General features: G+C 45.8%; 2 long non-coding RNA genes across 2 annotated transcripts; one reads left to right on the top strand and one right to left on the bottom strand.

Annotated features, from left to right (window-relative positions):
• Nucleotides 1-4,784: 4,784 nt before the first annotated feature.
• LOC138845247 (uncharacterized) lies at nt 4,785-6,428 on the bottom strand. Its single transcript, XR_011382134.1, has 2 exons — nt 6,123-6,428; nt 4,785-5,367 (listed from the first exon to the last, which is right to left on the bottom strand). It is a non-coding gene; the product is annotated as an uncharacterized lncRNA (long non-coding RNA).
• Nucleotides 6,429-6,540: 112 nt separating this feature from the next.
• Nucleotides 6,541-8,170, top strand: LOC127487499 (uncharacterized). Its single transcript, XR_007914354.2, has 3 exons — nt 6,541-6,667; nt 7,293-7,440; nt 7,831-8,170. It is a non-coding gene; the product is annotated as an uncharacterized lncRNA (long non-coding RNA).
• The last annotated feature ends 2,889 nt before the right edge of the window (nt 8,171-11,059 follow it).

The following is an 11,059-nucleotide window of genomic DNA, read 5'->3' on the forward strand; positions in this document are numbered from 1 at the left end:
TTGTTGACATTTTTTGGAGATTTTGCATAGACAACATAAGGTTACTCTTTTTTGTATGTGGTTCTTTGTGTGTTTTCTTGTTCAGTTTTTTAAAAGCATATTGGTTTTCATTGTTGAGATATTTGTGCAATCCAGTGGACCAGGCAATGCCAGTCAGTCACCACTCGTTCCCGGCACTGGAGGAAGCCTGGGCACAGGTACTGCCTCTGCTGAGGTTCCACTCACTCACCCTCATCTAACACAGCGCGGATTCTCCAGCAGCTCCCAGTATTGGGGTCTTTTCTGTCTCACTTCTATGATGCTCTGTTTTACTTGCCTATGTGTCATGTGGCTGTTGACTTCTATTGCGGGGTTGAACCGTGGGTTCCCGCAGTTCATAGACTGAAGTCCAGATCCTCAGTACCTCAGAATGTGACTGTGTTTGGAAAGAGGAACTTACAGAGGTAACTAAGTTAAAATGAGGTCATAAAGGTGAGCCCTAATCTAATACCACTGGTGTCCTCATGAAAAAGGGGAAATTTGGAGACAAAGGGAGCAGAGATTGGGGTGATGCTTCTAACATGGCAGGATGTCAAAGACTGCATAAACTTTGCATGTCAGATATGGCAATTTAGCAACAGAAGAAGAAGGTCATTCTCACTGTGCCCTCTCCTTTCCTTCCTAGATCATAAGACCTAGAAAGAGTTTTGTCCTTTCCCCTGAGGTAGCTCATACGGCTCTCCATTGAGGGGTGCCTTCCCTAAACCCGCAGAAAAGAATGTGCTTATCACTGAGCACACAGGACAGAGACAGAGCTGAACAAACCAACTTTGCTAAGTTCCCCCCAGTTGATTACCTTTGTCCAATCATGCATCTCAAGGACTGCCATTTCATCAAGCTTAACATAAAAATATACAGATTTTCCTGTCTTTGAGCCATCATTTCCAAAGGCTCTGGTGTTATATAAAACCTGCTTTTCTTTTGATGATCTGTCTTTTATTATAGGGACCTCAATCATGAACCTAAGATGGGAAGAAGCATGTCTTTTCCCCTGCAGACTTCCAGCCATTCTAAGCTAGGCAGTTCCTATGGTTTAAGACACCCAATCTATGTGGCAATGTTACAATAGTTCTGCCAAGTGAATCTGAGGATACTTCAAACCTCACGGAAAGCAGAATTAAAAGATATACTTATTGTAGAGCAGGAAAGTTTTGAAATCTATGGGTAGTTTTTCATATGTACATTTTCCGTGGGCTTTATGGAATATGTTGCATACAATTTTGTATTGTTTGTTTTTCTCTGTCTTCATGTGTGTGGTTTCTTCTCTTGCCCCTTCCTGGATAACCTCTTATTATATCCTATTGGATTGGACCATGCCTGCACACATCAGGTATCTCATAGCTTTCCCATTTGATCTTTACCTTTTTATGCTTTTGTTTCAGCATTTATGAAATGGGAATAACAATAGTAGTACTGTCTTCATGGAATAAATGAAAGAATCGAAGTAGACGATGCACCTAGAATCATTCCTCCCTTAAACAACAGAAGTTCAAGGTCACTGTGCCTAACCCTGGTATGGAATCTTCAAGTAAATGGAGTATCTGCTCTGGGCATGCCTCATGCTGCTAATACGGACGGAATGAATGCCAAATTACTGTAAGACATCATTCCCGTGCAGCCTTCTCAGACCTGAGAATTTGTAATCTAACTGGGGGCATGAAACATTCATAGGAAACAGCTCACAGTGCCAGGCTTTGTGCGATTGCAGGACCACAGGTTCTGGTGCTGGTTCGGTTAAGCAGTCTCAATCCTGGCAGCACAGGAAACTCTAAAATACTGCTTTGGAAGCAGACCGTTGCCTGGGACACTTTCTGAGACAACTAAAACAAAATTTCTGGATGTTGAGTTAATTGGTAAACCTCTTTGTGCTCCAATTTCCTCATCTGTGAAATTAGGGCAATATTTGTGTCTACCTCAAAGAGTTGTTAGAGGAATGAAATGTGTTAATGTGTGTAAATACTTGTAATAGTGCTTGGCACAGGGTAAGCACTCAAGAAATGTGAACTCTTATTGGTGAACAAATATTCAGATGTGACTACCTTGTACACTCTGCCTCAGCTTTACAGGTTTTTTTTTTTTTTTTTTTTTTGACAGGCAGAGTGGACAGTGAGAGAGAGAGAGAGAAAGGTTTTCCTTTGCTGTTGGTTCACCCTCCAATGGCCGGCGCTGCTGGTGCACCGCGCTGATCCGAAGGCAGGAGCCAGGTACTTCTCCTGGTCTCCTATGCGGGTGCAGGGTCCAAGCACTTGGGCCATCCTCCACTGCACTCCCTGGCCACAGCAGAGAGCTGGCCTGGAAGAGGGGCAACCGGGACAGAATCCGGCGCCCCGACTGGGACTAGAACCCGGTGTGCCGGCGCCGCAAGGCAGAGGATTAGCCTATTGAGCCGTGGCGCCAGGTTCTTTGATTCCTCTTCCCTTGAGAACCTCTGAGAATAGCCTTCTGTATGATCTGTTTCCAGAAAAGGCCTTGGCAGATTTAAAGTACTTAAAACCAGCACTCCTTGTTGGGCGTTACAGGAAGCCTTGGTTCATAAGTGGCTAACTAGATGCACAAAATTTAGAGCCCTTTTCAGCATATTGCAGTCAACGACTCCAAAATTAATGTTGTAAAAATTAGGTGGGGGCTGGTGCTGTGGCATAGTGGGTAAAGCCACTACCTACAGTGCTGACATACCATATGGGTGCTGGTTCGAGTCCTGGCTGCTCTACTTCCAATCCAGCTCTCTGCTATGGCCTGGCCTGGGAAAGCAGTAGAGGATGGCCCATATCCTTGTGTCTCTGCACTCACATGGGAGACCCGGAAGAAGCTCCTGGCTCCTGGCTTTGGATCAGCGCAGCTCCGACTTTTGCGGCCATTTAGGGAGTGAACCAGCAGATGGAAGACCTCTCTCTCTCTCTGCCTCTGCCTCTCTGTAATTCTGCCTTTCAGCTAAATAAATAAATAAATAAATATTTAAAACAAAACAAAACAAAACAGAGAGATAGAGAGAGAGAGAGAGAAATCAGGTGGATACTAGGCTGGCCAGATCCATGGAGGAGGGGCAAGTGAATTCTTTACAGATTTAGGAGGAAAAGTGATCCCATAGCCTAAATAGTTAGGCTATGAATGATTTAGGATATTAATGAAAACTGGCCTTTGCTAGGTTCTAGGCCTTCTTTTTTAGTTTATGCTCGAATCATATGAATAGTTGCTCCAGTATCAGTGAGGAATGAAGGCAGAGAGAAGTCAAGCAACTTGCCTGGGGTCTTGCATCTGGGAGGAAGTAGAGAGAGGATTTGAGCACAGGTCTGTCTCCAGATGTACTGTCCTAACCACAGCGTACAGGCCCTGCACCTTTGTGGGCACTGCTGTGAGTGAATCTATGGACTGGTCACCTCCAGGTCCACTCCTTTCCTTCATCCACTCCTCTTTCATCTGGTTAGTTTCTGTTTCCATCATCTCTTGATCCACTGAATACCTGATACCAACACTAGACAGAAGAGAAGGACAGCAGTGTATGTGTCAGAGACACTCAGCCCAGAACACCTCGTGCCAGGTGGGCATACTTGGTTTTGTTCTTGGGTTCAGTGTCAACAAACAGAAAGAGGCAAGTGTTGTAGGATCAAAAGGGTGGGTATCTTTTGTTTCTCAAGGGAGGATGTGATTGGTTCCTGTGAATAATTCCATGAGCTGGCAGAGCACTGAAACCAATACCCAGGAATGAGCAGCAACTGAACCTGGTCTCTGAGTAGTAGGGTTGTTTAACAAGAGGACTTTGTCTTGAGGGGCCGTGTGGGGCGGGGAGCTTGCAGCCACACCGTTTGAGACCCGCTGTGTTTTGCCAGCTGTCAAAGCAGCACACAATATTGAAGCTTAAGTTGAGGACTTACATCGTGCTTTCTTCTTTTGTCCCCATCTTGTCTTCTCTTCCTGTCTCCCTTTTCTCTCCCCTCCTGAGAAGCAATAGATTCAAGGTCGAAGGCAAAACACTGGACTCAGATTCTGCTTTGCCCCTTTGCAGCTGAACGCCAGTCTCGGTGAGGGTCTCAAGATCTCTCGGGCTCAGCTTTGTTTTTGCTATAAATCATAAAGGAAGAGTCCCTTTCCAAACACATCTGTTTAGAGCTCTAAATGAAAAGCACTTTTATCCCCGTGGGAAATATTCAGCAAACATCAGCCATGCTCTGGTAGGCAGCTTAGCTCTGTGGTGACACTTGGGGCCAAAGGATGGCTCCAGGTGGCTGGAGCTTGGGGTCCATCTGAGGATGACTAAGTTGAAAGGGAAAGGACTGAGTGCTTAAAAACTTGGCCTCAATACAACTGCAGCTGAAGTATCTTCTTTGTCAGGAATCTCAAGGGCTCAGGCCAGCACAACCTGTGCATTCATGTTTTTGAAAAAAAAAAAAAATGCAGCAACAATAGCTGCTTGGACCTGCATGTTCCTCCTTGTCTCCAGTGTTGGCCTGTGCCAGTGTAATCGACTGCTCGTGTTTCAGCTGGTAACTTGGAAACTGTGCTCAGGATCCATGGTATGCATTTTGGTTGGAACTCATGTCCCTTAGTGATATTAGGTGAGAAGGGAGAAAAGGAAAGCCATGTGACATGGACAAGTGACAGGCAAGTCTCTAAACGTTGGCAGGAGGGGATTGAGTGAACGTGATAACTTGAAAGAGGATACTGCTCTACTTTGTCCTTCTTTTCTTCACTCTCTGAGTTCATATTTCTGAGGCTTTTAATTTACAAAACTTAAACAAGAAGGTATATTAATCTTTTTTAAAGATTTATTTATTTGAAAGACAGAGTAACAGAGAGTTGTAGAGCCAGAAAGAGAGAGAGAGGTCTTCCATCCAGTGGAAAGAGGTCTTCCATCTGCTGGTTCACTCCCCAAATGGCCGTGACAGCCGAAGCTGAGCTGATCCAAAGCCAGGAGCCAGTAACTTCTTCCAGGTCTCCCACATGGGTGCAGGGGCCCACTGGTTCAGGGCTGGATCAGAAGTAGAGCAGCCAGGATGCAAACCGGCGCCCATCCGGGATGCTGGCACTGTAGGCCAGGGCTTTAACCCACTGTCCCACAGTGCTGGCCTCCCTCCGAAAGCATATTAATCTTTTAATACAATCTTTAATAAGCTTTTAATTATATTTTCCTTGAACATTTAAAAAAAGATTTATATATTTATTTGAAAGGCAGAGTTATAGAATGGCAGAGGCAGAGAGAGAGAGAGAGATCTTCCATCTGCTGGTTCATTCCCCAGATGGCTGCAATGACTGGAGCTGAGCTGATGTGAAGCCGGGAGCCAGGAGCTTCCTCCAGGTATCCCACGTGGGTGCAGGGGTCCAAGGATTTTCCTAGGCCAAAGCAGAGAGCTGGAGTGAAAGAGGAGCAGCCAGGACTCAAACCGGAGCCCATAGGGGATACCGGCACTGCAGGCAGTGGCTTTATCCGCTATGCCACAGCGCTGGGCCAGAAAGACTATTACTCTTAAATGCTGCCCATTAATCACCACTTCCAGCCCAGTGGTGAGAGATGGACGACTCACTTCCACAGCTGATTCTCAGTAATGGCAGGTCAGGGTTTGCCCTCACACTTCCCCTCCCATCTAGCTAATGGAGAAAGCTCCCCCTTAGGAAGTGCTCATCCTGGAGCAATTTTTCAAGGGAAAATTGCAGACAGGAATAGCCACTGACATTAACCTATTTCTCTTAGGGAAGCCAGGTTCAGCAGTGCGGCATGGTGATTATAAACACACTCCCTACCTTTGAGAGTTGTCACAGGACTGAAGAAGTGACTCAAGCACTTCCTTCAGAGGGTGGCCTATAAACAGGTCTAGCAATCAGTAGTGAATATTCACAACACCCCTTCAGAGTGCCCAACACTGGGCTGAGTTCTTCGCTGTTGCTACTGTTTGGTCTGCAGCATCTTTTATGGTACAGGTGCCATCACCTCCCCCTGGTTTACAGACAGGAAAACCAAACTGCTAAGTGACCTGCTCAAAGTCACACAGCTCATAAGAGACAGAACCAAGAGTTGGCCCCGTGGAACCCCTGACTCGGAAGCAGATTTACAAAAGTCTCCATGCGTGGTGGGAGGTAAAACAACTTACCCCCAAGAGTGGAGCCTGCTGCTGTGCAGTGACGCATGGGTTTCAGCCCTCTGGCCACTGGAGTCCCTGAAAGGAAGTCGCGTGACTGCGCCAGGAGGAAATGAGTCAGCCTGCTCACTGCTTGACCTACACCCACGGTCTTCCTTAGACACTCAGAATGCCACAGTGTTGGTAGTGAGGGTGAGCAGTTGCTTCTCGCCCTGCACACAGTGTTCCAGGGCTTAAGAATTTTCAAGAGTTGCCCTTGCCAGCCCTGGCAAGCTTCATCTCACGCGCCACTCAGCAGGACGTCTGCCCCCAAGTCCCTGTCGGTGCTGAGCTCTGGTGGTGGAGCCATGAGGAGCTGTAGCACTCGCTGCCTGCTCCACAGAGGGGCGTGGCCAGATGTGGATGCCCTGGGGGATCCGAGGAAGATTCCAGAAGCTGAGGTGGGAGGTAGCACAGAGGAACTGCTCGCAAAGTCTGGGTATACTTTGAGAAGTCACAGGCAAGTTTATTTTCATAGGTTGGAGAGAACACTGCCATCTAAGAATGTCGGTGGAAAGGTGAGTCTCTCTGTAGCAGTTACCACAGAATGGCAGAGCCCAGGAAAAATCCCAATGGGTTGGAATGCCCACTTTGGTGACTCCTAAGCCAGGCTTTGATGCCACTGCCAGCCATTCTGTCTGCAGGCAGTTGCATGTGGCTGAAGCTGCAGCAGACAGCATGTTCAGGAACACCTTAATGATGTCAGGATGCTTTTCATTGCTCATCTATCAGTTAACAGCTCAGATTTGTCATGTGCTACCCGCGCGCTCCCTTTAGCGTGGACAATGCATTCTTTCAACAGCGAGCGGCTCAGTGGGACAAGCCCTGCTGAAAGCAAAGCGGTGGTGCCTGCAGCCTGCCCCTCTGGGGAGGAGGGGGGTGAGGGGCAGGTGGAGACCAGATGCCTGGTCAGGGCCGAGCTGGGGGATGAGCGCATGGAATGGCCACTTCTGCTTCCACTTACTCATTTCTCTGTGCTGAAAGGTGTCATATAAATGCTAAATAGAACAGAGAGGGATGGGCCTATGTATTTGCATTTTGTCTAGTGTAAGCAGATGCAGAGAGAAAAGCAGCTTAGCCCCCACTGTTCACCTGCCCCCACCAGGCCTGACCTTTAGTTTGTTTTGACATCGTCCACATCAGTTCTGCTCCAGCTCTGCAGGAGGACATGGGATGGGGCACCAAAGGGTGCACGCATTCTGTCCTTGGTGGGTCTCCAAACCTTGCTGGGGAGACCAGTTGATCCACAGGAACCATCTGAGAACAACACAAGTCAGCTTGTGGCTACATGGTAAGTGATGGGGAAGAGAAGAAGGGCTGGGCTGGAGGAGTTCAGTGAGGAGAGTGCCAGGCGTGGACGGGCAGGAAGTCTTCCTAAGGGAAAGGGAGCCCTGGCCTTGCCTGGGAAGCTTGGCCGGGGTAGCGACACAGATCCTGCCTAAACCCCTTGGCAGGACCCTCACGGCTGCCAGTCTTCTGCCAACGCCCTCTCCTCCTTGGATGGTAGGGGCCCCTCTGCATTTCAGTCTGGGCTTACATGGCATGCTTCCGGGAGCTCTTCCTGGACAATTCCAAGAAGCAGCCCTCTCCACCGCATTGTTATCTGTCAGGGGATCCTAATTTTCACTCCCTTCACATAACACAACATGCAGTTAAATATTTGCTTGTTTCTGTTCTGCAGTGCTGTGATCGCCACGGAGGCAGGAGTCCTGTCCACTTGTCGAGTTCATCGTTGTTGCCCAGACAAGCATGCTGCCTAGAGCCTAGCAGGCACTCAATACGTACTTGTTGAATGCATGACGTTTGAGGAAAACCTCATTTAGAAAATGTATCTGTTAGCCAATTGAATCCGAGTTCTCCTTTTATAATCCAGGAAGAAAATCTACAGATTCCATAAATGTGGCACAGGGCGGAATGTCTCTGAGGAAGAAGTATTTTCATTGAAACATACAACCACAATCAAGAAAGGAAAGCAGAGCAACTTACATAAGCATGCTGGTCAAGTCTGCATGTTAAAAAAATGGAATGAAAAGAAGTAAAAATTGATTAGCAATTGCAATGGGACCTTGTATAAGCATGACTGGCTATTATACATAGTATGTTTAAGCCATTTCTGCATTGGATCCTGTCCAAGGTGGTTTATTAGTAGAGGAAGCGGGAGAATCTTGTTCTACACACAGCTTTACCTAAAACGTGATCCACACACAGGGATCCAGAGGACGGTCGCACAGGGAGGGCCCACAGTGGCTTTAAGTAGGAAAGTGAATTTCTCATTTCATCCTCTCTTGAAGTTCTTGTTTAGAATGAGTGAATGGCTTGGATCATTCTCCTTTTGAAAACAAATTGCTTAAAATAACATGCCAGTGTTATTACGGGAGAGAGTCGTATTTTAAAAAGTAAATATATGCGAGTACAGAGTTGATCAGCTTTTTAGTCTAATTTAATCTGATTAATATGTAACTTTAATTATGGAAATTAGAGGCTACAAATAAGAAATATCCTCAGCTTTCCTTGAAGGAATAAAAGTGAGCTCTCTTCACTTCTGTAGAATTTCGTTTGGGAAAGGACGGGGATGTCATGGAGACAGTGATCTCCTAATGCTGCCCCAGCACAATCCGTATCTTGATAGCTGCATTTTATACAGCCGCACTAGCAGAACCAGAGTGCCAACACGTGTTAGAAATTGCTTCTCCCCACTTCCTCACCTTCACCTTCCACTGGACATGAATAATAAGGCTGGTGGTCAGAGTTATAGAGCATTTTCACATGCCGGCCGATGCTCTTCTCCCCAGTGGGAAGAACGGGCCACAAAGGAAGCAGTACCTTTCTCTGAAGGGACTATGGCCTTTTCTAAATAAGATCAGAGTTGGTGAACTCAAGAGGTTTCCATCCTTGGCAGCTCATGACAAGAGCCTCGAGTGATTACTGACGTCATAAATAAGAGTGTCAATTGTTAAATCAACAACGGGAGTCACTGTGCACCCCCCCCCGCCATGTAGGACCTCTGACCTTAGTGTGTAGTACTCTATACTTTGTGTGTCTGTTAAAATCTTTACTTAATATATACTAAGTTGATCTTCTGTATATAAAGATAATTGAAAATGAATCGATGAAGAATGGGATGGGAGAGGGAGTGGGAGATGGGATGGTTGCGGGTGGGAGGGAGGTTATGGGGGGGAAAGCTGCTATAATTCAAAAGTTGTACTTTGGAAATTTATATTAAATAAAAGTTGAAAAGAAAAAAATATTGACCAACAATAATGGCTTGATTCCTAACCGTTATGGCTGGGTTCAGTGATGGCCAATGCTGAACTGCATGAGATACCAGTTTCTGGGAGCTCCCCATCTCCCCACTCCCTTGTCTGCTAGCCTAATCTGGATTCTTAAGCAGAGGGGAGAGAGTTGCTACAATCAAATTCAGGATTCCTGCAGGAATTCACTTCTTTTCTGCCCTTCTGTGTTTCAGGGCATTGTATATGCAGGAGATGTTGGTCTGTCCTCACATTCTAACTGTGTTGGAGGGAACCTTTCCCCAGAACCAGAATCTAGACCATGTGTATATACACACAGCCAAACCCTGCAAGTACTGTAGGCTACAGATCATTGCACATAATGTGGGTGTAATCATTGACAAAAAACAATACTGTCTTAGATTTGCTTCATTTCCTAAACTACTGAACTGATTTTTTCCCATATTCTTTATGTACATGTGTTATCAAAAACTGGGGTACTTAGTCAATTAGTAGGAGTGATGATTATGAATGATGGGCTGCTGTTGTTATTTACTCAGAAAATGTCATAAAATGGGTGTTAGTACTGGCTACTGAGCTGTTAGTACTACTCCTGTCATCTGTTTGGATGCAGGACCTGAGTCTCATTCCTTATAATTTACTGTCTTTAGCATTTACTCTGCTGCTGCAGAGGAATGCTCTCTGCATAGCTAGACCCTGCCAGTGCCAGAGGAATCACTGACTTGGAAATCAAAAGATCAATTTGCCTTCTAGCCTACCCTCCTGAAGAGCTGCCAGCACCTACTATACTGTTAGATGTTTAAATTAATTACTTATTTTTAATTTTATTTGATAGGTAGAGAGAAAGGGAGAGAGAAGGAGAAAGAGACAGAGGCAGAGAGAGTCTTCCATCCACTGGTTCATTCCCCAAATGCCACAGTAGCCAGGTCTGGGCCAGTTCAAAGCTGGGAGCCAGGAACTCAACCTGAGTCTCTCACATGGGTGGCAGGAGCCCAAGTATCTGAGTCAATCCTGGGGTGTGCATTAGCAGGAAGCTAGAGCTGGAAGTAGAACTGGGACTCCAACCACTCTGGGACTCCAGGCATTCTGATATAGAATGAGGTTGTATCGAGCAGTGTCTTTTTTCTCTTGTGCCAAATACCCACCCCAGCACTTCCCAAATTTTTAGGATTGTTATTAGCATCGGGACAACAGGAATGATATGAGTAGATAGAAAGCACCAGGCTCAGAAATGTGGTATTTTTAAGCATTAAACTAAAAAACTATAAATAATAGAAAAACAAATCAAAATGAATTAGCACGGAAGACTGAGAAACACCTCAGTGCACATGGTGCTGCATGCTGAAATTGAGACTAAAGCATCAAAGAGGAAAAGGTAATTGATCAAACTAATGATGTTGAAATAATTTCCAAGGAGGATAACATCACTAAATTCCTTCCTCATATCACACACAAAAATAAGCATGAGAAATAAAATTATAAAGAAATGAGAACAGAGTATAGAATTTCCTCACTACCTCAAGTGAGAAGATCTCTTTAAAGCATCAAAGAGCAAATTCTAGAAATAAGGATTCATAGATTTTATTATATTGAATGAAGAACTTCTGTGTGAGCAGACAGGAGAAATGGGAGCAAGGGAGAGTGGGGAGAACTTGCATC

This window comes from Oryctolagus cuniculus, chromosome 14, assembly GCF_964237555.1.
Source record: "Oryctolagus cuniculus chromosome 14, mOryCun1.1, whole genome shotgun sequence".
In the NCBI taxonomy this organism is placed as follows: domain Eukaryota; kingdom Metazoa; phylum Chordata; class Mammalia; order Lagomorpha; family Leporidae; genus Oryctolagus; species Oryctolagus cuniculus.